This window comes from Pollicipes pollicipes, unplaced genomic scaffold (assembly GCF_011947565.3).
Source record: "Pollicipes pollicipes isolate AB1234 unplaced genomic scaffold, Ppol_2.1 Scaffold_4881;HRSCAF=5763_pilon_pilon_pilon, whole genome shotgun sequence".
Lineage (NCBI taxonomy): Eukaryota > Metazoa > Arthropoda > Thecostraca > Pollicipedomorpha > Pollicipedidae > Pollicipes > Pollicipes pollicipes.
The window spans coordinates 38,333,331-38,360,895 of NW_023596576.1; the positions used below are offsets into that span (position 1 = coordinate 38,333,331).

A 27,565-nucleotide genomic window follows, 5' to 3' on the forward strand; every position below is an offset into this window, starting at 1 on the left:
ATAACATTCTGTTTGATTACACTAAATTGCCACGAGTGGCGCTTTTGTCATCCGCGAACAAGTGGGCGCCGCGGCCGAATGGCAGCGCGCGGCACACGGCGGCGGCGCTGAGCGGCGGGCGGAGCGCAGCGGCGGCGGCGGCGGCGGCGGCGACGGCGCACGCGGTGGGGGCAGCACGCCGGCCGGCGGCGGACGCGTGCGACATGTCGGCCTCGCCGGAGCGGCCGCAGCACGGCGGGCCGCAGCCCTACGAGACGGAGCGCTGCGAGACGGAGTCCCGCGAGACGGAGCGCTGCGGACCGGAGGCCTGCGTGGTGGAGGCGTGCGAGCCAGCGCCGGCGGTGGGCCTGAACCTGAGCACGCGGCCGCGCGCGTCGTTCATGATTGGCGACATCCTGGCGCGGCGGCCGGCGCTGGCCGAGCCGGCTCTGCTGGCCCGGCTGGCCGAGGAGCGCGCCTCGTCACCCGACTCGGCCGCCAGCGCCCGCGGCAGTCCGCCGCTCAGCGCCTGCGGCGATAAGCCAGGTCAGTGGCCCTGCCGGCCGAGCAGACCGCGGCCACTCAGCTCTGACGCCTCCGGTCCCGCTCCTGTGTCCCGGCACCCCTCTGCATGCGTATGTGTGTGTGTGTATCTGTGTGTATGTGTATGTCTGTGTCGTGCTGTGGGGTCAGCGTTCTTATGCTGGGCAGAGACGGCTGCCGGCGGAGCTGGACCTAGTCACTGTGCATCATCTTGGCTTACCCCAACCCGTCCGGTGGACGCCTACAGTCTTGCACAAGTGCCCGCCAGGCCCAGGCAGAGTAAAAGCAGCACTTTGGAGCTGCTGTGGTGGCCTCTTAACTCGCGATTTGATGCTCATTCTGGCATTAACCAGGCCCTAATTATCAGCTCAGGTAAAACACTCAGCTGGCATGGCTCAGCCCTGCCCAAAACTGCCAAAGTACGACCACTTACTGCTCTGCGCGAGTGTCAATTTCTGTTATTTATCAGTTGCGGGCGGTCGTTGACCCTGAGTTCAAGCCGTTCAAGCCCAAAAGGATAGCAGGGTACCGGCGGCCAGACTCCGGCCTTGTTAGCCACCTGAACCGTGAATGACCTTGCTGACGTCCAGTGACCTGCCCGCGGCGGCTGGGCGTCCGGCTGCTAGGCTGAGTGGCTGCGCGTGCTGCTTGCAAATGTGCCGTCCTCACAAGCTGACTATACAAACGACTGGTACGCTGGCAGCATGAGAGATGCTGCGGGATACCCCCTGATCGGCAGCTTAAGGTAGGCAACACGAAATAAAGTCCACTATTTTTGATAAAATAGCAACTGTATGCGGGGTTATGCGTACGGAGCTCGCACTGGACCGCGGGAGTTTGAAGCATATGCCTATTTGCTGATCGTCTACTCTGTCGCCATTGGTTACACCCTTCTAGTCGTCCGTTTCTCAGGTAGCCCTTAAGCATGGTGCCGGGTGTCGGTTGTCAGCATGTAGAAGCCGGAATGACTGAATGACTGGTGGCTTAAAGAAGTACATTTCTGGCCTTAGATTCGGTTATGGTCATCGAGACCTCCTGGCTTAGACGTCCGTTGTGCAGCTCTTTACAGAGGTCCATGTATCGTGCCTCATTCTGAGATGCATTACTGATCGATCATCTTGGCATCTTTTCATTGGCGGAATCTGCTCAGATCCAGACCAATTTCCTTCCTGTATGCACGTCATGTTTTGTAATATTAACTTTTGCGCAGCTTTGTACACTGGTGACGATAGACCCTGCCTTTTGAAGTGAAGTTCACTCATGAATCATGCCAGCTCTACACGGCCGCACAAGCCAGAGGGTCTCGATATATTGAAGGTCGGCTATTTTCCACAGAAAAACTCATGATGCTAAGAATCCAGAAGCTGAATGCCTTTGTCTTCATATGACCTTCTGCTGAGAAATCCCTCCTTAGCGTCCTGAAACGGCACAATATATAACAACCCTATTAACCAAAACAACTTGAACTTTTTGGATGGTTGCGTTCACTGGCGATATTTGACAGCGTTATGCATTCATTGTTTTTTCTTGCGCAGCTTGCCCGGTGCGCAGATGCTCTGGTTACCAAGCAATGAAAGGAATGATTTAGGGATGATGATTTAGCGCAGGGCGCTTCAACAGCTCGGTTATACAGCACCCACGATCACTAAACTAAGAGATGTGAAGCAAATTGGTTTAAGTGCACAGTTAGTTACGTTATCGTGCCAGGAAAAGCACACAGCAATTAACTGCGATGGGATGCACGCCCTGTACCTTCCACCGTCCACACCTGTCACTGTGCAGCCGCCTTCCATGCCTGCTGTGTGAGCGTGGACTTGATTTACTATGCGATCATGATTATTTGCGATGACGTTTCCTTTGGGTGCGATCTTGATTCATACTTAACATTTTACCGGGAACAGAAAAGGCATGCCAGCATTTCGATTGGATTTCCATGGCGAGTGTATTGAACGAGTGATGATAAATATGGAACATATAGAACTTTTGGTAGTTTCGATTTTCGGCTCCCCAGACACTATTGGGGAGCGGTGTGCCAGAGATGTCCAGAGAACTTGCTCGTCCTTGACGGGGATGAGTCTCTTGGAAGGGATTCGCTTTTCCCCTAAAATTTCATTTTCTATCGTTCTTTTTCGTCGAAGAGAAACATAGCTTGAAACTGCACCAAATGCACATTGTTCTATCGTGTTACTAGCGCATAATGCATTGTACTGCAGTTTCAGCATCCTTGCTGCAAGTTATGTACCAAAAATTGATTCTGTGTGGCGTTAATGGCTGACTGTCGTATGCAGTCACCAGCTATTATTTCAGCTGTGGATTTGCCCTCCGATGACAAAGGCCGCGATTGCATAACCATTACGATGAGCAAGCCTGGCCGGCAGCAAGTGTTTTAAATATGCGTCACCGTTCTCTACGTTGTTTGTTGAAGCCCGAGCAGAAACATCCACCCTTCAAAGCTACCGGCACCTTTGTTTCTACCCAAGATTAACAAGCGGCGGGAAGACGTTCTTGCAGCGGCAAGTGTCACTGATGGCTACTAAAAACACACATTGATAGCCCGGTCTGGTGGCTCGCTATAGCATTACCCTTTGCCATTGGGAACACACGTTTGTGTGCGCGTCAAACAAAGCTGTTTGTTGCCACCGCGTCTGTGTGTACTGGTCCGGCTCAATCAACAATCTAATTATGTCACAAAAAGTAATCTCGCCTAAAGCAAAGATAACCTTAAAAATATATCCCAACACCCATGTCACTGGATATTCTAAGAGAACAAGCGATTGCTTGGGGCCTTTTAGTGACCCTTTAGGACACCACATGTGTCTTCAGTTTGCATTACTTCCATGGCAGCAGGGCCAGCATATCATACCGTTTAAGGCAATGCCAACTTACCATGAGGTTTCGACGAAGTAAGTATACATGTATCGCATATTGCAGATGTTAGATAGCATCGTTTTACGGGTAACCGTTGTGCGTTAAACTATCTTCATGGAGCTGTTATCAGCGCTGGGAACGAGGCTTCGTGCAGGCCGTTCGCAGCCATCTTTTCAAGCTGACCAGAAATCGCGGGCCATGTCAAGAGCTCTTTGGAGCTTGGAATGGCTGGACCATCCTTCGACGCTTATTTCTTCCGAAAAAATGTTACTTTGTAAGCGGAGCCTTACAACATAGATTTGAGGTGGTCAGAGTTAAAGTTCCCGAAAGCGTGAGAGGTTTGCCTTTGTTGGCGTTTTTGGACAAGTATTTGGCGATTTAGGTCAAACGCTGCAGAGGCCGAGACAATCGTGGGGGGGGGGGGGGGGGGGCAAGGCCCTTTGCTATAACTCCACTGTAATGGGAGAACACTACACGTAACTAGGGCACAACCATTTTTACCGATTTATGAGCTCGTTTTGACAGGTACAGGTGACACAGAAGGATTACACTCGAGAGAGTCGACTCTGCGCTGCCTGCAGTGAATGCGAGGTGGAAAGGCGGCGGCCTGTAGTGATGCAAATTTACTGATCACATGACGTATTCAACCTGAAATGGTTTTTGAGGTCAGACCCTTTGAGGTCAGAAAACATCCGCTGTCTCAACTGATATTACACCAGCTCAGATCACAGCCAGCGTGATTTGTTATTCGAATTGGTGAACATGCAGTTCACATATCTATGCATGCCAATCGCCGCGATTTCTGATTTGACATTACCTGAACTGAGCAACAACGAGGAGGATAAAAACGGTAAGAGCAAATGCATGTCGTAGGTGGACACAGTTTGCATAAGCCATTGGTATCATGTTGCAAGCCTGTAAATAAGTCTGAAATATTCATATGTTCGGAACAAATACCGTGGCACTTGCTTTGCCTCCGACTTGGTTGGACTGTACGATAATGTATCCCAGGTAATTGAAAGTAAGCCATTTCCTAAAAGGGCCTAGAACTCATGATCATTCGTGCCGTATGCAAATACCGGATCAGCGACACACTATCTTGGCAGCCCTTACCTGCATGGCCCTGACATGGGAACACAAACTGCCTTTGACAGTCGAAGGTACTCTAAAATTCCTTGAACAGTTGACCGTCCACTGTATCTGGTTTGTTATTTCATGCTTGCTTTAGGTGGTACGGTAATACCCTCAAACAGATAAACTGCCAGCTTGATAACTTTATTCAGTTTCCTGTTACCTAAAAATCTATTATTTGCTTAACATCCCGTCATGTAAATTCAGAGTTTAAAGAAACAGAGCGTAGTTTTTCCACGTGAAGCAGCAGCTTAATTAGCAACCAAGCGGTAAGGAACTCGATGTTAATAAGAGCTGTCCCGGCTAGTGAGAGTTCGAAGTGAGGTACACATTTTGATGGCTATCATGCAAACCCCCTGCAGCGTCTTTTGATGCTACCACAGCTAGCCTTTTGATGGCTTCCACACAAACCCTCCGGAACAAATCCGCGAGACTAGGATTTGTAGTGCGCGACGTTACAAAAGATGCCTGGGCAATCAGTGCATCAGAAAATCAAATAATCTTGTCTCATAAACCGCAGCGAACACGCCGCGTCACACGCCGCCGACGGTCCAACACTTTGTACAGCTGCTATGACGTCATCATCGGGGACAGAGAGCCGAAGTCGGATGACTATTGCAGAATGGTACTACCAGCGGCTGCGTCAAATCGTCCTGCCTACGCGAGCGGAAAGACATCGGTGTTGCTTGCAAATGGACCTCGTTCTTAAAGTACGGGAGAAGTGAAATTAACATGCTGGAAATTCTCTGCCAAACACGCAGGCACTCGCAGCTAGCACAATGAGACTCCGACAAGAACGGGAAATCGCACCTACACCCGGTTTTTGTGATGTGCACCGCCTGGTGTAGTTAAATGTGGTGGCCATCAATGACCCAGCCGTCTCAACGTCGTACCACCACTCACGCTTCTCAAAGGTGCGCAAGAATTTGACCGGGAAGCGCCACTATCGTTTGTCAGTGACTTGTTCCCACATACAAAACGCCGGGGCATAAGCCGGGAGAGACAGGCGCATAAAAGTTAAACAGCTCGAATTAAAAAATATGAGGTTTGAAGCAGTGTCTCCAAGCATACTTTAATGAAGTCAACACGGGGCAAGAATATCAGCTGAGTTGAACGGTGTTTGAACAGGCTTTAGTCTGCGTACACGTTGTGTTTCTTGATCAAGATACACTTGGTTCTTGACATATGGATGAATCAATGGCAGGTCCGAAAGGTCGGTGACATCAAAACTGATCAGAATAAATCGCAATGCACTCCAAGAAAAAAGTTTGTTTTCGGATTTGACCCACAACCTTCCCAAAATTGGGGGAGGGAGCCGACCCGAACAAGAAACTAAGCTACTGGAAGTAATTTAATGTGTACTATGTCGTATGTGTATAATATCTGTTTTGGCTGCTTTGCCATAAAGAGAAGAAAACAAATTCTACAACAGCGCGTCTCCATCGCATTATTAAATCTAGAACCAGCTGCAATGCACGTGGATACACGTACACGTAAGAAAGCGAAGCAATGCGCCCCAGGACGTGTCATAGGCGGATAATCTCGACTGGTCCTCGGCTCGTACACTGTCGACGAGGCAGATTGGTTGTCGGATTTGTTCGTGTGTTCGGCTTCGGCTGACAGCCTCCGTCACGCGTGACATTGGCCGCGGGGTGCCGGCGCCGACGCGAATCCCGCAGCGCGGCCAGGCGGTCCGCGGCGGCGGCGGCGGCCGGCCGCAAATCGGTTCAGCGCCGCACCGGCGCCGCTGCCGGAGCGCACCAAGTGTTTACCGTATTGTGGGCCGCACATGTGGCTCATCTGCTCGCAATAAAGACAGACAGCCAGCCGATGTGGAAACGCTTGTGTGCCACTCGGCCCGACAATGAGCAGGCCACTTACGCGGCGCGGCGGCCGAACACCTGTGCCGATGGGTGCCGGTCGGCCGCGCTGCGCCCAGCCCTCCCGCGCCCGTCCACGTCGCGCGCTACGCCTGAGTCACAGTCGCACCGCCGTGCGGCCGCCGTCGCGCTACCGCCAGCGCACGCCGACACCCCACACAAAGACGCGTGGGAATCACAGTCAGCGCCACTCACCGTTCCCGTCGGCCAGCGTCAGCATTTCAACAACCGGCTGTGCGCTCTGTTGCCTTATGAACCCGTTGTAAGGTGGTTGGCATTGACTGGTAATTGTTGCTAAAAGCGTCGCGTGATTCGTTTGTGGGACGTCTAAGGCAGGTTATAAAATGTTCAATGGCAAAGTACGGCGGCCACTTTAGTGTTCAGCGAAGGCAGCACCATCATGCCCGCGTTGGTTCCCGGCATCGTACTGTTCAGAGGAGTCACCGGGCATGCTCCAAAGTTGTTAACGCTTCCCTGCGCCGCCTGTTGATGCGTCGTGTATCGCTGCCTAATTCGCCTTCTGTCGCCCTCTCATACGCCTTCTGTCGCCGCCTGATACGCCTTCTGTCGCCGCCTGATGCGCCGTGTGTCGCCACGCGATGCGCCGTGCGTCGCTGCCTGTCGCGCCGTGTGTCGCTGTCTGATTCGCCGTGTGCTACTGGTTATCACGCCGTGTGTCATGACCTGATGCGCCGTGTGTCACCGCCTGATGCACCGTGCGTCGCCGCCTGATGAGCCTTCTGTTGGTGCCTGATGCGCCTTCTGTCGATGCCTGATGCACCGTGTCTCATCTGATGCGGCGTGTGTCGCCACCTGATGTGTCGTGCGTTGCTGCCTGATGCGCCGTGTGTCGCCGCCTGATGCCCCGTGTGTCGCCGCCTGATGCGCTGTGTGTCCCCCGCCTGATACGTCTCCTGTCGTCGCCTGATGCGCCGTGCGTCGCCGCCTGATGCGCGGCGTGCCCGCGCCGGTCGCCAGCTCGGCGGGAGCCGTTTAGGCGCAGAAAGTGATGCGGTAATTGTGAGAACGTCCCGGCCGCTGATCGGGGCGATATCCGGCGGCCACGCTGTGAATGTATCATTAGGCCACTCTAACCCCATATGCCGCCGCGTCGACGCCGGCACCGAAGAAAGTGGAGCACATTTTCTAATTAGGCCCGCCGTTGGCGCGCTGCTGCGAGGGCGCGCGGTGATTCGCGCGCGAAACGGTCGCGGGGCGGCGGGCGGCGGGCCGACGGCGGGCCAAGCGTGAGGTCGGCCGCGGGCTAACGACGCGCGCAGCTGAGCAGCGCCGGGGAAGGAAGAGGCCCACAATGAGGACTGTAAGCCAGGTGTCACTGTCAGCGTGCGCCATTCGCAGTATCGTTGAGCACCAGCCCAGCGCAATATACGCTGGAGATTGACAGTTCGAGTGTTGACCGCACGCGAATAGTGCTAGGCTAGTTAATGATATGCGTAGCGACATGGTAAGACCCTCGCTCAAAAGTTGTCGTTAGATCGCAGGTACCGTTTCGTGCTTGTTTACTTGACGAACTAGTGGCAGGGACCACTCATTTCGTCCAGTTTAACTTTTCATGAACGTCAGGCAAGCGTGGTGAACGGACAGGCAGCGGGTGACACAACGTGTTGTATCAAAACACAGTCGCAAATCTCTTCAACTTATGAGCTACACCGTAGTAAACGTTGTTTACAACAGTGAAGTACTTTTGTGGAGTGTTTTGCACTCATTAATGGTTTCCGCAAACGAAACTGATGTCACTTAGTTACAGGCATGAGAAAAGTGCACGTTATCAGTGCACGATGATCTCTTGGTGGCTTTTCTTAGGGGGCTACATGTATGCACAAAAATGAAGTGGTCAAAGTCACATAGCTAAATGTCCCATGCTCCATTATGTAGTGTGACAGATATTTGCAAGATTTCTTGGTGACATGCTGCATCAAACAGCTGAGATTTGGAAAGCTTGCTAAAGTGGTTTTTGCACATTGTTTTCATTCATTTGTTTCAATTTTCGGAACACCAGGGATATTGTTTCATATTGTTAGGCGACATTAGCACTCCCAACTCTAATACAAAAGTGGGAATAGGCTTAGCTATTTTCCCTGAATTATTTTGAAATATTGTGCCCCTGAGTAACACCTTGCTGAACCTAGAAAAACAAGGCTGACAAAGTCCCTGGTACGGTTCAAGCTCTTACTGCTTGCATTGGCACCACTGCTGACCACAGAGAGGTTTTTGCTGGATCCCAGTTTACTTGTGAGCTGAATCTTGGTTCCTGCTGGATCTCTTTATGTCCCAGGCCAGATTGTGGCTCTTGCTGGATGTCTTGCCGTAACATGAGATTGAATCCTGGTTCTTGCTGGATATTTTGACTTGATATGAGGCTGGATCCTGATTCCTGCTGGATCACTCGGCTTGATACTAGACTCGTTCCCGGGTTCTTCCTAATTCTGAAATATAGACGCAATTTTCTCCAAAATATCAGTCCGCCGCCCAGCCCGCCCCGCCCAGCTAGTGACCCAGCCCGCAAAAACTCGCTTTGGTGCTGATTCGCCATTAAGCCGCAAGTACTAAGTTATTACAATATGCATTTTATTATCTCACCTTAATGCCGTTACACTAAAGTGTGCATAAAATGATATTTAAGTGCCATCTAATGCGCAGTATAATTTGACGAACACCAGTGGTATTGCTCAGAGAGCAGTAATCCAAGTACCTACACAATGGGATTTAGAATGTATCAATATAAATCTTCGACACTGTAATGGAAGTTTTCAACTAAAAATGAGAGACAGAGTGTGAAAATTAAATTTGCCCTTAAAAAAGGTCCGAAAGATTTCACACCTTCTACATCATCTCAATAGACCACCGGCTATTTCTGCAAAAATTGCATGCGTCAACGGATAGCTTTGCTCTGACAGAGTAAAAAATGCGGGATATTTCAAGTCATGGGACGTCTTAGTTTATTACAATGCACATAAGCTTGATCATTATTCGACTGCGTCACAATCGCTATGTCATATTTCTTATTGAAGAAACAGAGCCAGTTTCCAATATGGTGTGTGCTGTCATTAAGTGGATACATCATGTAACAGCACCACGTAAAACCTCATGGTAGCTTTGAAACGATCCACATTCCTCTCTTACCAACCACCATCCGCATTCCGTCCCACCACCATCGCCGCGACGCTGTGATATGACGTGAAAGCAAGGGAAGCAATGTTTTGTCCAAGAATATTTTTCCCTCCAGTGACAACATTGACATTTATCAATCCCATCAATAGCTCTGGTATATTGTTGCATGCTACAGGAAAACGTGTATGAAAGCAAACGAACGCTGTAAGAAAAATTTCAAGACCTTTTTCTAGAGTTAACACGGCTTGCAGTATGCAACTTTCAATTTTTAACGAATGCTGTATTGACGTCATATGTCGAGGTGAATTTGTTCACACAGATCCACATGCAGATAAAAGTATCGGAATAGTGAACAAATCAGACAGAACAAAAGCCATTGTTAAAAATAGGTTGCGGAATAGCAACAATCGCTGTAAGGAAACCCGTAATGTGTTAGTGCCCTGTAGCCGTGGTCGCAAATTGCATATATTTCCAGGCATAAATAAGCAAACTCAATGCCACCACTTCTTTTCAGTTTCGACAACTGTTGCGCCTTAAGTACGCCAGCAACTGCTGGCTGTGCTGACAAGCGGGTGAAGCTAAGGAAATGGAAGGCTTACAGCTTCCCATACATTTAATTAATCATGGATATTGGTTATGATTTGTGAGGAATGGTTTTGTGTAAACCGAATAAGGTTAAGTGCACCTCACTTTCACAATAGCAGCCAAGTGCAGCGCGTAGCCGTAGTTATCTGAAGGACCCGCCTAACTGCTGCTCAATGCAATCAGGCTATGGTTGAGAAAATTTGGGTTGATTTTCTTGATTTTTCTGCGAGACGTTTTCTTCAAGCCGCTTGTGCAGCCTGGTTTAGTGGTGCGTGATGTCTGTCATGGGTTTTCTGTCACTAGTTGTTTCATGATTGTGTGTTTGTTGGTACACTCTGGTTTGGGGATTATCTTTCATTTATAAATTCAACATGTCAGGAATAGTAAAAATACCTTATCTATCCGTTTATATTTTTTACCCGCAAAAATTCGCCAAGTCTGGTCCATAACCCAGGCAAAGGCCCGCGGGTTCTTGCGGGTCAGAAATTGGCGGGTTGGCGGGATGAAAGGCTGCGTCTCTATTCCCGAACCAGGAACCAGGAGGCGGTTTCCGGCAAAAAATATTGGGAACCAGACACATGCTTAGTATGGACTGGTTCATGCTGCGTCCCGCTGGAACAAATAGCGCAGTGGACCGTGCATTATTGAAAGCAGACACTGTTCAGAAAGACTCCTACCGGGGCCAGCCAGCATTGCATGCCCGACCCACTGTCTTTAACGTTTGTTTTATCGGCTGATTTGCACTAGTCACAGTTGCAAGTCAATGTTTTTAAATCAATTGAACAGCCTGCTCGGAGCAGTTTTCCAGATTGACGGCTTAGAATGGGGGTAAATTGCACTTTGCAACACCTGATTTCCACTTTCATTCGCTACAAAACGGCCGTGAAATTTGCATACGTCAACTGTCATCTCGACTCACTGGTGCGCGACGCTGTGCTGTGAATAATGCACCATAATGCTTGTGGACAGTGGCGCAGGTAAGGGGGGGGGGGGGGGGGCACAGAGGGCATGTTCTCCTATCCGTTAGGTTTCGTTACCGATTAGTAAGGGCCCGAAGGACCCAAAAGCCGACCAGAGAACGCATTCACGGGTCCGGCTTGCAGGACCGGAAACTCCAATGCCAGGCAGAGGGCCCTTTGCGCCAAGGGCCCCTTGTTCCGGGGCGCCTGAATAGATAAGGGACTATGTTTCGGTCAGACACCACCATCATGACACAGTCCGCTCTGTTTCGGTATGGGCCTTAGGGCCCATTTTCAAAGGAGGGACAAAGCCGAGACTAGCCATTTATATTGGTCGGGACCCCTTCGTCTGTTAGAGCCCAAAACGTCCAATCGGGGGCACTGTGTTGATAATTGGTCCCCAGTCGGGGGTCTGCAGGGTTGAGTCCTTAAATGGCAGTGAACGGACCCTTTGCGCCGATCGAGGACCCCCTGAGTCTATAAGGGCCTTTATGTCGCCCCGCCCGTAGAACCATGGCCTCAAATGTAAGGCAAAGGGCCTCTTGCATCGTTTGAGGGCCCTGGGACATTTCGGGTCTCCACAGTATGGTGACACTAAGCAGTCGGTTCCGTGTCACTCTAAGCCGTAGGGTCAATTTCCCAAGCACGTGTAAGGCCGTGCCCGCGATTTGCATTGTCATGGCCATTGAAACAATGAGGGTGCCGGCTAGGGGCCCACAGTGCCTAACAGGGGCTCCTGCGTCAGGAAGCGGCCTCGAGTCGGCCAGGAACCGTGCTTGAGGGGGCCCGAAAGGGAGTCCGAAGGATCTCTCGATACAAAAGATCGGGGGCTTATTGGAAGGCTGAAGGGTCGAAGGGCTTGCTGTGGGTCATAGTGAGGACCCACGCCAGTGGTTCCGTGATCCCAAATGTCATTTGCGCCATTTGGGGACCCCTGAGGCAGTGCGTTTCTCTATTCCGGAAAGAGATCACCAACATAGAACAGTCAGCTCCGGGTCGGTCTGAGTTTTGGGGGTTTATTTTCGAAGCAAAGACAAGGTCGGATCCGCAATTTGCATTGAACGGAGCGCCTACAACAATGTGGGGCCTCTGTGTTGGTCAGGGGCCCAAAGTTCTCAGTAGGGTGCCCTGTGTCAACAAGAGGCCTCGGGTCGGTCAGGGAAGCATTTACTGAACGGGGAAGGGGATTGAGCCCTGAATGCCAGAGGGCCTCTAGCGTTGTTCGGGGCTCTCTGAAAATGAAAGGAATCACGATAACTTATCATTCGAGTTGACATTCAGACCATGAAAGAGCCCTGTGTCATTCAGTGTCTCCAGTACCGAACGGTGGACCCTCCAGCCCAATTCCAGCCGTGGGTCCGTTAAGCCGAACTCTATCCGTATGCCCGGTTTTGGATCAGCTGTACGGCGACCAGGGATATTTTGCGTCATTGAGGGTTCCTGCATCGATCACGGACCAATTGCGCGGGTCAGCAGGCGTCCTGCGTCAGAGAGGGGGCTAATGTGATGTGATGTGTAGCTCCAAGGGCGTCCAGATCGACAAGGAGATCTCGCCCCGCGTCGCCAGAATGGCGGCCTGAAGGTACCCAGCGCTGGCACGAAGTAACTCTTTAGCCCTTCATCGGAAGCGATAATGTGTCCCCTAGTGTTATGCTCAATAGGATCCCTTGCCTCCGGGAACGATGCTTTACCTTCCCCGGGAGGCATAATGTGTCCTCTAGTGTTCTGCTCAATAGGGTACCTTGCCGCCGGGAAAAGTAAAGGGTCTCATTAATGTTGAATAGATTGAGTCGAAATGAGTTCAAAAATGAACAAAGCTGACCCGTATTCACTTGCAAACGTTCAGTGTTTTTTCACAATGTACTAGTGAAACAAATCGCATACAATTTTTTAGCCTGCGTGCTCTCAATCTCAGGAGTGATCAGCACTGTAGCCACAGGAGCGTAGTGTCACAAAATAAGTTGGGGGGGGGGGAGGCTGAACAGGGAAAAATGATCCAACCTACCCCAAAATCAGCTAACAAACAGGTCTTTCTGCAAATTTGGCCCGCAATCCTTCTCAAAGTTGGGGGAGGGGGCTGAAGTCCAGGTTGGGGGATTCAGCCCCCACAACGGAATAGGAAACTACACCCATGCTCCGTAAAACCGAACAGAGTAGCACAGCAATAAGGATCCTATCTTTACTTTTTCAGTTTCACCACCACATTTCAGCATTATTTCGCAGTGCTGTAAACGTTAATCTGCTCTTACTAACAATCCTAAAACGACACAGGTGAAATGTACGTCCACAATGCCTTCTCAAATGTTCGAAATGATGTCCTAAAGCATTCAGAGGCACTCCTTTCAAATGCGTCTCCATTTCCGTCCGCCCGTTCACCGCCCTTTGTTGTCAGCTGCTAGTCCAACGCCGCGTGGCCGGTGGAGGCTGCAACGCTGTGTTTGTTAGTTTTTGCTGTTAAGAGTTGCAAGTGTGTTTGTTAAAACTGCGTTACATAATTTTTATCGGTAAGCGATGCTGGCTTAATGTTGAAAATTTCAACACAATCATTAGTTGGCAATGTCAACACCATTTTTGACCCATTTCTATATTCGATCTACATTAACCAGGTTATCAATATCTTCGCAGTAGCCTCTTCAGAATTCTGGGAAGGCTTCTTAGCTCCATCCAAATTTCCATGATGTCATTTAACGCCTGTTTTTTCAATCTATTCACTTCAAAATGCAAACACTTCTAGTTTCTGTTCCAGTGTAGGAAGGTAAAAGTCATAACAAATAAAAGAAAACCGTACCCCGCGTTCACAAATGGGTCATATCCGATGATTTTTAGGGGGGCTTTCACTATGAGGGGCCATTTGTCATTTGTCAGCCCTGTGCCCCCCCCCCCCCCTCTTTGCCAAGGCTTTAGCTCCGCCGCTACTTGTCAGTGCACCAGGTCTTCTCTAGTGTTGAAGCAAAAACTGTGCATGGGTATATGTTTCGGCAGCGAACGGCAGCGACAAAAAAACAATGAGAACGTGGATGGGGAGGTAACACCGCAACTTTTTGGCACCTGAGAATGTTGTGTACAGGCTTAACCCCCCCCCCCCCCCCCCCCCACCTAGTCAGACGTCATTCAGCTCAGCCATGTCTTGCCACTCTAACCCGTGTTTGGTCCAGCCATTACGGCAACGGCGACAGTCTGCCACCCACCCGCTCCAATGTGACACTCCGTTTGGGGCTCTGAGGGGAACACGGTCGCCGTGCTTTACGCCGCGGCAGTTCTGGACTTGGAGACCGTCCCACACCCGCCGCGCTCCGCTCCAGACCGTTCCAAACTCGCTGCGTTCCGTTCCAGACTCTGAGGAGGACACGGCCTCAGTGGCGGCCGACTCCCAGTCAGGCTCGGCCAGCAAGAAGTCGAGGAAGGCACGCACCGCCTTCACCGATCACCAGCTGCAGACGCTGGAGAAGAGCTTCGAGCGGCAAAAGTACCTGAGCGTGCAGGACCGGATGGAGCTGGCGGCCAAGCTGAACCTCACCGACACCCAGGTCAAGACCTGGTACCAGAACAGGAGGTGAGTAGGGAGGCATCAGGACATATTATCAATACCGAAGTCAAGATTATGCACCAGAGGAGTCTATGAGTGACTGTGGCCACAACCAGATGATAAACCATATGCAAGCTGGCGGCGTCACAGTCGCAGGCCGACCAGCTTAGGCTCCTTGTACTGCGGGGGAGGGACAAGGGAAGCTGATTGCCGACTCTTTGACAAGCGGCCATTTTCTGAGCTGAGCTATTGTTCACCTGAGTTTGTGTGTGGGTTGACAAGACTGACACTATCTAACAGGGGAAGGAGGGAGAAAGGGAAAGGAAAGCAGGCGAGAAGTAAGAAAGACTGGACGGGTGCACGGACGGACGAACGGACGAAAGGCAGGAAGGATAGAATGGCAGAAGGATATTTGACCCACATTTGCCTAAAATGTATTTGCTGAGTTTATGGCACAGCCCATTTACGAATTGTGTTACATAACTCAGTTAAAATATCATTCCAAAGCGCTTCGCAATGTTTCCGCTTCGAGGAAAAGAAACACAAGGCTAAGGATGGACGATATATATATATATATATATATATATATATATATATATATATATAAATGTTGGTTAATTAGGACTTGTGTGCTCATGTCTGTCATTCGTTGGCGTTTACGTGAGTGGTATATCGTTTCCTAAAGCAACGCAAAAATAGCAAGGGTATGGGAATGGCGATCATGCGAAAAAGAAGAGTGCAATTGATTTTTGGTAATTTGTTCAGTCAACTCGGTCGGGTCAAGTCAAGCCATGGACTGAGAGCGTGGTCTACATTTTTACCCTTTGTTCGACTCGCATGCGTCTCGTCGCAACCTTAAGCTTGAGATGTCTGCACGGTCTAAGCAAATGTCTGGGCTACAATGCACGAGCATCTCAAAAGTGTCAAATCCATAGCTGCACAAGCATCCAATCGGAAATTGGGCGTCGCTTTCTCTGAAACTGGTCTCGAGCAGGAGACGCTGTGCTCTGAGCCAGGAGACGCTGTACTCTGAGCCAGGAGAGGCTGTGCTCTGAGCCAGGAGACGCTGTGCTCTGAGCCAGGAGACGCTGTGCTCTGAGCCAGGAGACGCTGTGCTCTGAGCCAGGAGACGCTGTGCTCTGAGCCAGGAGAGGCTGGGCCGTGAAACCTGCACGGGCGTGCAGTCTTGACATTGTCGCAAAAGCACACCCATAATGGCTGGGTGTTGTCGTTCAGATTAGCCTCAAACCTTAAATCATTTCATTGTTTTCGTCAGCTGAAATTGCGGACCACTGATGAAGCCATTCTATGTGATGTTGAAGGATCCAGAGGTCGTGTGGATCTGACACGTTGTCCCGGATTTCATGGAGCTGTATAGTGTCTGTGCAGGGTATAGTTGTTGACTGGCATCACGTTGGAATGACTGAGCACGGTTTTGAATGCTATCTCAAGCACCATCCACCACACACCTTTTGGACCCTGTTGCCGTACCTGCGGACTAAGGCACGTGCGGACTAAAGCATGCCTTCCCCGGACAAGGCGTACATTACGCCATTAGTCCTGAGCAGCTGCCTGGCGGGGCGTGGGCCAGCGGACAGCGGGTCTGCCGTCAGCATCTAACGAGCCTTCTTCAGCCTGGTGGACTCCTCATATGATGCGTCCTAGCCCGTCCCCCCCCCCCCCCCTTTGCGACGGCTTTATCTTTGCCTTCGTACAATAACGATTTAAATTCACTATCTGCGCAGTGTAACGTGTCCATCTGGTCAGATAGGTTGTTGGCGGCATAGTTTCCAGGCGCATTGTGCTTATGGTCTCGTTTGTAAAGTAAGACGCCTGCCGCGATAGCGAAGATCACGGCTCGCTACACCGTGGTAGTGACAACAGTGAACTGTATCCAATGCTGCTTATTACGCCCCGCGCCCTAGCGATAGAGGCAACAGTGAAAACACAGGAGTTGGAGTTGTATGATGGTTGGTGTTGTACGATGGTGCCACCAGTTAGACACCGTATTTGACATGGTGCGAGCTAGGTGATGAGAGATAGGTGTTGCATCGTCAACATGCTAAATATGCTTAAATCCGACATCATCGGCCATGGCGCCTCTCAGGAGAGCCTAGATGGCGAAGAGGCTCATGGACCTATCGTCCATACGTTCGTCGCGCGCAGCTTTGCCTCGATGTCGACCGTCGACGGTCCGGGCCATTTTGGCCAACAAGGGTGATAATCGCTGTTCATTTACTTTCGCATCGATTGCATCTAAATGAGTCAGATGCTCTCCATGTTGTGCAGGGATGCTACTTTCAGTGGAGAGAGCCAGTCGTGTCTGTGATTTCCATGACCTTAGCTTCTCCGTTCAGGCCCCAGAGATCGGGATCCAGGACCGGTTCTTAAAAAGGCTGCCATGACCTAGCATGCTGGCAAGGTGATCTATAAATGGTGCAGAGGTGCATACATGCGCCAACTCCGTGCAGTTGCTTTCAAGCCTTATTTGCTTTGGTTGTAGCGATCCGATGGTCAGACCCAGAAGGCATCAAAACAGGTGGATCGGCGGTGTGGTCCGCTGGAGCACGTGGAATGTATTCTGCCCGCAATCTCAATCAATGGTGCTGCTCTCGTCTTACAGCAACCTCGGGTTGTGACCGTGGCCTGATCAGACCCGTGGCGAGCCGGTCTTTTCCAATTCGCCAACTGTATGCCCCGTACATTGATGGACCACGAAACAAAAGCTTGGTGCTACTGCAGTGCTACAAGGAAACCACACCTAATTAAACAGCTCACATATAAATGTATTTAACATTCCACAGTATACCTTCGTATCTTGTTAACCGCTACAGGTAGGTTCGCACTATGGTGATTTCAGCACTTGTTTTGGTGCACCGCTCGGTCCTGGATGTGGGGCTCTGACGAGTGTCCCGGCGCGGTATTACGTCCGTGGCGCCCGTTCTGGTGCGGCGTTGAGTCCCGGTCGTGTTCCCGTGCCGATGGTTGACTAGGTACGGTGTTGAGTCCCGGTCGGGACTCCATCCCGCTGGTTCACTGGGTACGACGTTGAGTCCCGGTCGTGTTCCCGTACAAGTGGTTGACTAGGTACGGTGTTGAGTCCCGGTCGTGTTCCCGTACTGGTGGTTGACTAGGTACGGTGTTGAGTCCCGGTCGTGTTCCCGTACTGGTGGTTGACTAGGTACGATGTTGAGTCCCGGTCGTGTCCCCGTACTGGTGGTTGACTAGGTACGGTGTTGAGTCCCGGTCGGGTTCCCGTGCCGGTGGTTGACTGGACACGGCGTTGAGTCCCGGTCGTGTTCCCGTACTGGTGGTTGACTGGGCGCGGTGTCCGGCCGCGCGTCGTCCCCGCCCGGCCCGCCTGTCGCCGTCTCGGTCGTGGACCAGCCCCGGCTCGCAGCCAGCGCTAATCAACTGGAACATAACTGACGCGATCAGCCCGCAACTGGCGATATCGCTGCGTTTGTCATGGGAGAAACCGACCGCGCGGCCGGCCCGACGAAAATGGACTCTCATGCCGCCTGATCGATGGCCGGCTACGTAACGCAGTAATTAAATGATAATTGCCGCTGCGCCAGACGCGGCGCGACGCTCCGTTTGGCAACTGGTCCGGCTGAGATTCACACCGGGCCGGGCTGAGGCTCGCGACCCTCGCTGGCGGCGCCGCGCTGGGAACGCGGCGATCACATGCGAAGGCCGCGCTGTGGCAGTCTGCGCCGACTGAGCTATGGGGGAGCAGGGACGGAGCTGTGGTCATTGGCCACCGCTGTAGCAGTCTGCGCCGACTGAGCTATGGAGACGCGGGGATAGAGCTCTGGTCATTGGCCACTGCTGTAGCAGTCTGCACCGACTAAGCAGAGGCGCGGGGACGGGGCTGTGGTCATTGGCCGCTGCTGTGGCAGTCTGCGCCGATCGAGCTATGGAGGAGCGGGACGGATCTGTGGTCATTGGCCGCTGCTGTAGCAGTCTGCACCGACTAAGCAGAGGCGCGGGGACGGGGCTGTGGTTATTGGCCGATGCTGTGGCAGTCTGCGCCGATCGAGCGATGGAGCCGCGGGGCTAGACTCGGGTCATTGGCTACACTAGAACGCAATGACGCATTTCCTGAAACCACTGATACATGTTGGCGCGTAAGGGCTGCGCTAGCCTTGAGTTCGGCACTCGCCACTGAAACATGGTAATAGCTGGTGCGATGACGGTTCGGGTGTCCCGCAATACTCGGAGTTGGACAGAAGCCGCTGGGCCACAGTGAGCGGCTGAAACAGCCGTGGTCCTGACCTGAGCGGCTGGACTAGCCATGACTCGCGGTTATTTGGCGATGCATGCAACTGAAATGGCCGTTTATGACACAGTCTGTCACGCAATATTTAGTGGGAGATACCGAGCCACACTCGGCGGAGGTTCTCGGGCCACCAACCCTGTCATTATCACACAAATCGTCCGCCACTTAACTACAGAGCCACTCTCAGGCTGGCTGTTCATGGCCAGCACTGTGCGCCGGCTTCACTGGCGCTGGTGCTGGCGCTGGTCGGGACCAGATCAGCGGATCGGTGGCCTCCGGTCGGGCCTGAGCGTGCATCAGCCGCAGCCCGCGCCCGTCACCCACCAACACCCACAACATGACGTGCCGCGGCGCTGCGCGGCGTTGCATGCCGCCGTAATTGCATTTTGATTCGAACGGAAAGCCGCGGCCGCTCCGGCGGAATGGAAATCACTCGGGCCCGATTCAGTTTCGGACAACAATGCGCCCATTATCCGGTGATACTGTGCTGCCTGAAACGTGGGCGTGCTCGGTGACGGCCCGAAGGCTGCCGTCGCCCTCTGTGACGTCACTCAATTGTCAGTCAGCTGACTAATGATGGCAGGCGGGACGAGCGGGCCCGCCCGCGCCCCGCTCGCCCCGCGTGAAAACTTAATCGATTCGGCGGAATAAATCCCGCCCGATTGTCTGTGCCCGGCTGCAAGATGACGGGGCATTTCCGCTGAATGCAGCTGCAACTGTTTTGTTGTCGCGCCGGGCCGGTGGACGCGATCGATGCCGAGCGCGCTCGAGTCGGTCTCGAGTCGGCTCAGCTGGCGCCGCGGACATCTCGGCGCGTCTCCCACGGAGACCAGGCTCAGGCCCGGCCAGCGCCAGCGGCTAAATTGCCCACTTGCTTTAGGCAGAGGCGCGCACGGCCCGCGCTGAAAACACCAAAAGCTGCAAATCATTTTGACGGCGTGATGAATAATACGGGATCAGTTTGATTAATGTCGCGGCGTTAACGCCGGCCACAATGGCGCTGGGTGTAAATCGTCGACGGCGGCCGAATCGCACCCATCGCCAGCTTTTATGCCCGGTGTACATGAATACGCACTATACGGGTTCGTAACTGTATTCAGATGGCCGTGATAGTCCGGAAAAAAACGCCCGTCCGGCACCACTAGCGTGCTGACTCGCGGGAAGGGGTAGGGGAGGGAGGCGGCGACGGACCACCCAACATGGGCCAAATTGTCCTAGAAACGGGTAGTGTTTGCGCAATGGAGAGCCCTAGCGGGGATGTTGATATGAAGAATAAACATGGGTGCTGTGGTGATGAGAATTCCTGGGCTAGACAGGCGTGGTGGACATTTATAAGGACATTTTGAAATGTCATACGCATTCATCGCTACTGGCATATTGGTTTCGTTGTCAATTTGCCTTGATGATCTCATGATGTGACCTTCCATCTGCGATTTTGTCCAGATGGTTTGCTCAGAGTAAAAGATTGTTTCGGGTGCAAAGGTCGTGTTCAGCAACCAAACACATCAAGGTGATAAAATCAAATCAAACATTAGTCTGGGGACCATATAGCCTTGACCAGTAGCTCACTTTGCCGCGTACTCAGGCTTTAAAAACCTGTCGACGCGTGGCAAGCATGGCGGCCTTCACTTCTTGGCACGTGGGTAGACGTCATTGATACCAAGCATGCAGTGATCCACTCGTATTTGAAATAATCATCGTCACATTTTCATCACATTCTTTTCCAGCAAGCAAATAACTGTTCCGAAAAACACTTTCTCCAACACTGTTAGTAAAACATTCCATGATGCTGGTTCCTCACGACTCGTCAGAATGCAGTAGTGCTAGCATATGTGAAGGACAACGGGTAACCTCCACTTCACCCTGCCTTCGTGTACAAGACATCTGCTATGCTGGCCTTTACCAAACAACGTCGCGATCATTTCCAAGCACTCCATTATTTGCCAAATGGCGCCACGTCTTCTGCATTGCTCTGTCATCTGAAGTTTTTTTGTTTTGGTGACGTGAATAAAATCAGCACAAATTATCCAATGCTACAGCATTTGGGGGCCTAGATCACGACCGAGTGACCGCAAAAAAGCTGTTTTCACCTTTTAAGTTTGTGACTGGAGCGCATATAGGTGCACATGGTTCCTCATTTCGAGAAGATGCTGGTGATTACTGACTGCCATCGCTTCGTACCACATATTGGCGTGCTATGAAGAGACTCTACCGGGTAAAAGGTAGGAAGTGGTTTGAATACAATTTTACGTCCTGAAGTGGTGCGCTTGCTGCAAGGAACCCCGAAAAAATAACGATTCCCTGAATAGCGAGCCACTCAGGTTAGTAATAAGCGTGCCGAGGACGTTATATATATATATATATATATATATATATATATATATATATATATATGAGCGCAATCGTCCGAGAAAGGACCTCACGGAAGTTCTACAGTGGACAAAGGTCGCCTTACTTGTAGAGGCCTAAAAAAGCCGGATAGCGGTGCTCCTGCGATCGTGGGGCCCCCTGAGCCTCCCAAAAGAAAGCGATTGTCAGAGGTCATGACATTGTCTAATGATAATGAGCCAAGTGTGTGGTAAACAAGGAATCCTAGCAGTCTGATCTAGAGTGGGCTTGAGAGAGAAAAGGAGAGAGAGTGAGGGGGAGAGAGAGAGAGAGAGAGAGAGAGAGAGAGAGAGAGAGAGAGAGAGAGAGAGAGAGAGAGAGAGAGAGAGAGAGAGAGAGAGAGAGAGAGAGAGAGAGAGAGAGAGAGAGAGAGAGAGAGAGAGAGAGAGAGAGAGAGAGAGAGAGAGAGAGAGAGAGAGAGAGAGAGAGAGAGAGAGAAGTAGTAGAAGTATATGAATATATATATATATATATATATATATATATACGTGTCTGTAACATGCAAGTTACAACGTCTGCACTTTTCTGCTAAGTAACAGGATGTATTCTCTGACATTCTTATTGTCGCCGGCCATCTCAGGTAGCCGTGCGAGTGAGGATTACGCACAGGCCAAGGATCAGCAACGTGACCGCGAACCACTGCCGGAGGCTAGGGTGGAGCAATGCTTGTCTCTTCGCCTCCTGCATGTATAGACAAGAACTGGTTGGGAATAGGTCTTCTCGGTCAGCTCTTCATAAGAAGGCAGTCATAAAGGGGCTGAAACGCACCACGGGATTTTATGTGGATAGAAAATACGATCCCATTGGTGACGGCAGTAGTCCAGGCGGGCAGAGATGTAAGAGGCGTGTAGCATGCACGCGTAAATGCCACGCAAACCAAGATCATATTGTGTTTGTGGTTAGACTGATAGTAGATAACTACAATAAGCGTAAGAACAGATAGTTTGCTATCCATTTGCCGTATTTGTGATTTGGGGAATTTTCCTGGGGCGGGAGCCTGTTTCAATAAGACCCAATTTGTAGGGATCCATGACCCGTAAAAGCACTTAACACTCGCAAAGCGGAGATTTTTGCACTCACCATTAGAACGGGGGGTTTCTGAAGCCTCCCCCCAAAGACCCCGAAAGCTAAGCAAGCTAGAGCCACACGGAAAACGGCACTGGAAAGCTCAAGTCTGATGTAGTTTGACCTGTCAAAGCGGTCAAATTCGCACCACTCAGACCCGCCATTTTAACCTACGAACTAAGTATGATAAGCCAGTGTAAAAGATGGGACGAATAGCTCTTGGAAAACTCCATCAAACAGGCACTAATGGACCTCGACATTTGACCTGTCATGTCATGTCAGGTCAAAGGTGAGGACTATTTTTGCATTATCCCGTGCGGCTATATCAAGAATGTGCAAGACACATCAATGGGGAAAACATGCTTAGAAAAGTCTTCCCAAGCCTAGAATAAGTGGCATTATGTTTTAAATCGTATAACCCTCAGATGCTCAAATCCGGTCACAGCGGTCAAAGTTTGATGTGGCTTGACTCGGGGCGGTCTGACCTTGCAAAGGTCACCAGAACGATAGTAATGCACTTCAGGGTGATAAAGTCTGGAAAAGCGACCAAAAAGCAGTCTAGTAATGCTCTTTCAAATGCTACTCTACCAAAAAAAACTATATCTGCCGCTTTTGAATAAAACATCACTGACATGACCATGAGGAAGAGGTTTTAGATCTTGAGTCGTGGAGACCAAAGACGTCAAATTTTTCCTAGAAGTGTACAGACATTAACTCAAATGCCAAAAATTTCACCGCGTGCTAAAAGGCACTTGGAAGCTATTTTTGGAAAACCTTAAGGGTCTTTGATGCACTTTCCCTAGTATGGTGAACGTTTAAGCTATATTCATGCTATACATCTAGAATAAACTGCACTCAAATGCTGCTTGATTATGCTTAAAGGGGAGACGTGTAGTCCTCCAGCTAGCTTTCACCTACTGCAAAGACATGCATGGAATTCTGTGCCGACATGTTTTCTCCGAATGCTTTTCATAACACTCGCTTGTGCAGTTCAGTGTGTTCCCCTCCGGTGTGTGACGCGCGCTCGAGCACCAATTGAGTGATGTTCTGACCCAGCGCTGCGCGTCGACGGCGTCTGAGCCGTCGTGCGCCGGCTGGAGACGCCGTCTATAACGCGCCGGCCGGGGTTCCGTCGCTGGAGGTGCCGTCGCCGGGGTTGCCGTCGCCGGGGTTGCCGTCGCCGGGGTTGCCGTCGCCGGGGTTGCCGTCGCCGGGGGTGCCGTCGCCGGGGGTTCCGTCGCCGGAGGTGCCGTCGCCGGGGTTGCCGTCGCCGGGGTTGCCGTCGCCGGGGTTGCCGTCGCCGGGGTTGCCGTCGCCGGGGTTCCGTCGCCGGAGGTGCCGTCGCCGGGGGTTCCGTCGCCGGAGGTGCCGTCGCCGGGGGTTCCGTCGCCGGAGGTGCCGTCGCCGGGGTTGCCGTCGCCGGGGTTGCCGTCGCCGGAGGTGCCGTCGCCGGAGGTGCCGTCGCCGGGGGTGCCGTCGCCGGAGGTGCCGTCGCCGGGGGTGCCCGGAGGTGCCGTCGCCGGGGGTGCCGTCGCCGGGGGTGCCCGGAGGTGCCGTCGCCGGAGGTGCCGTCGCCGGGGGTGCCGTCGCCGGAGGTGCCGTCGCCCGCCGTCTGGCCGTAACGCACCGCTGCGGGTGTTGCAGGACCAAGTGGAAGCGGCAGACGGCCGTCGGTCTGGAGCTGCTGAGCGAGGCCGGCAACTACGGCGGCCGTGCAGCGGCTGTACGGCACGCCCTACTGGCCGTACGCGTCTGCCTCCAGTGAGTGCTCGACGCCGGCGCATAGCCGCGCTCCCCCGAGCCGGCGGCCGCCTCTCCGGCTGTCCGGCGTAGATCCCGAGGAACCGCCCGCCCCGCCCGGCCTCGCACGATGCTGCACCGCAGCTCACATCTCAGTGCGCTACCCATGTACTGGCCACGATGTCAAGCATTGTATCTGCTGCTCAGCGATGGGGGCGTTGCCAACGCAGGCGACGAGCCCCTAAACGCCTTTGTTCAAACTGTCAGTGAGATCATGAGCTGACCTACAGTCAGTGACAAAGCAAATTACATCCTTGCGAATATATTGGCCCGAGTGCACCCGTAAGGATCACATCAAACCTATCTCTGAAGCACAGTCGTTGCTCCTTCACAGCAGCGAGAGTAAGTGTACAGCGTCCCCTCCGCCATCATACTTCTCCTCCGCACTGCATTCTGCTCCTGCGAGATCGCACCGACGCATGTATAAGCACCTCGCCACCCTCCGCGCGCGCTCCAGCACTCGGCGCGACGGCGCTTATCTCTGTTGTCCGACGTCCCACGGTTTTCTGGTGCAGACGCGGAGCCAGGCAGGCTGGAGAACGCGGCGGAGCCTCCAGCTACCCCTCACGATGCCTGGGTGCGCGCCTGTTCACCATTCTGCGGTGGTCCCAATTTAGCCGCTCCAGCATTCAGCACGATTTGACACCACCTGCAGATGGACCGCCCAGCCACTTATGCATGCTCGCTGTCCCATGTAGCTGTTATGTCGATGCAATCGGATGATTTATGGCCATCTGACGCCGGGCACCGTCGCAGGGTGCGCCTGAGGCGCCGTCTCTGACACCCTCTGACACCGGCGTCACTCTGCGCGCAGATCTGGACTTCTACTATCGGCAGGCGGCGGCGGCGCTGGCGCAGCGCTCCGCGGCCGTGCCGCGCCTGCTGCTGCCGCCGGCGGCCGGCGCCGCGCCCGCGCTCGCCTCCTTCGGCGGCCTCCACTCGGCCGCGCACTACCTGACCGCCCTCTCCGGCAACAGCAAGCCGGGCGCCGAGCCCACGTGATCGCGCCGCCTCGGGTCGCCGGTGGGTCGTCAGGTCAGCCGGGGTCAGCCGGAGGTCGGCCGGGGCGGCAGCCGGCGTGACCCGATGACCTCGGGGTGGCGCGCGCACACCCCGTCCCGGGCGGCTAGAGACGGTCTCGACGGCTGTCTGGTTGCCCGTCGGTGATGCTGTCGGAGCTGAGAGACCTGCCGGAGGGCGGCTCCCGGCCCTGGTTCCGCCAGAGGGGCCGTGGCCGACCCTGGGCCGTGTACCGGCGCCGGGCCGGCCAGCCGCGGCGTCAACGCTGTGATCGTGCCGCCGCGTGCCGTCGTGATCACGCAGCGCTCCGCGGGGTCGAGCGCCGGACCGTCACGACCCGGTGCGCCGGCGGTTTGACCCGGCTCGCCCCTGTGTCACGCAGGCACGCCGCCGCCGGAGGGGAACGCTGGCGGCCGAGGACCGCGTGCGTGCCGCGGAACATTGGTTGTTCGAGTGATGACGTGGGGCGAACGCAGTCTGCGTCAGTAAACCTGGTGATGACACGCCAGTTGTCAACTGGTGAAATGTTGGTTCCGTTTAATGTGTTGTGCTCTCGCGTCGAACAGTATTATACGCCCTTAGTTAATATGGGTGGGCTCCTATCGTAGCAATTATTTCTGCTGCATTGGAGTAAAGCATAATTGTTACGGAGCACGCTGATTTTTGTCACTTCCTTTTTCAGTGCGATTTTTGTGCGTTTGGCTAGTATTTGGTCTGCATTGTTTTGTCCTCCGGTTGTTTATTACTGACCGTCAATCGATGGACGTTAATCGATGATCAATAACGTTAATCGGTCGTTAATCGTTCGAATATATAACAGCCGATCGTTTATCGATCGCATGCATTGCAAAGTTCAATTAAAATATTTCCCTTACTAAGGCGCATGATGAATGAGTGGCATTGCTGTTATCTATGTGGGTTGAGAGCGGAGATTCCACGCTGTTTTGCTTTGTGCTAGTAGCACTGTTTCAGGATGATTCATCCTTTAATACAGCCATCACTTGTGAGTGTGTGTTTTTCAGGGCAGACAGCAAACAGGTGGGAATGGTTATTGCGCTGTTGAGTGCAATACGCTCGAGTAAATGTATATTTAGCGACTTTTTGAAAACATGCAGCTTGGGAGCAAAAAAAAAACATCATAATGCGCTAACTAACCTTATCAATTTAATTGTCCCAGTTAGCGTCATGCCAAGCAAACGGAAGCAGAGGATCCACTACGTGGTATGCGTCTTTTTTTCTTTTTTTAGAGTTGACTGAAATGCCTACCTTCACCTTCAATGCTATTATTAAGTCTCCTCCAGATTCCCACACGGTTATTACCAACAATTAAAACTCCTCATTGCCTGCGTTGCTTCCCGATCTACGAGTAAATAAAATATTGCAGTATTGGCGCGGGCTTTGAGCATGGTTCCTCCTCCTCATCAGTGATCCTGATCTGTGAAGCAATCGCCTTTTCATTTGACGATACCCGGCATTGGTGAAAAGCTGCACTCAGGTGTTCCTTATTATTTCTCGATTATCATTTCGCGGTGTCTAAATAGTTGCCCAATAATTGTAAGAAATGACGAGCATGCACCTCATTGGTGGCTGTGATTGACGATCCGCTACGAATTGGCCAGCTTTTCTGATCGGCGGCTTGTCAATTTCTATTGAAATCAAACATGCTTAGAGCTTAGGCTACCAGAGAATTTTTACGCACAAACATGTAAAAATGCGCTGCATCCTGAATTTCTGTGACAATGTTTCGTTTGTTCGTTTTTTTTTTGTTTTTTTTTTGCTAGCCATTTGCTTTTCACAATTTCTGGCTCTAACTCGCGCAAAGAGAGGGTTACCAAACGTCAGGGCGTATCACGTCCGGCTCGCACCAAGCCGAAACCAAAAGTTTTCTGAATTATTGCAAATGAAAAAGCATCATACAAACAGAAATATAAATGCTATAAAATGCAGGACAATTTGTAGCAGTCACCTACGTAAGTTCGTGACACGTAGGGTACATCATTGCTATATTTTCGATGGCTTCTATATTTTCTGGTATCTTCCCTGGAAACGACAGAAAGGTTTATGCAAGGATTATGCAAACATTATATAAGAGTGTTATAAGCAAGAAAATATTGAACTCCTGATTTTTCGACACGACCAGTGTAGAGTACCTGTGATGACAGTTTTCAGTTCTTCCTTATACCATGATTTACTGACTGGGTGACGTTATCAAAATATTGCATCAGGTTAGCCGTTTTCACGATGGACTTTTGATTCAAAACTAAATAGTTATTTAAAAGTTTTAGCGTCTTTTTTGTACTGGCACAAATTTTAGCAGTGATTTTAGGCTACCAGTGTCATGCTGAGGTTTGAAAAAGACATCTTCGTACAAACGCATGTTTTTATAAAACTGCGGCCGGCAGGCTAT

At 52.0% G+C, this 27,565-nt stretch overlaps 1 pseudogene; it reads left to right on the forward strand.

The window, feature by feature from the left end:
- Positions 1-203: 203 nt before the first annotated feature.
- On the forward strand, positions 204-25,615 carry LOC119100346 (homeobox protein B-H2-like; annotated as a pseudogene).
- The last annotated feature ends 1,950 nt before the right edge of the window (positions 25,616-27,565 follow it).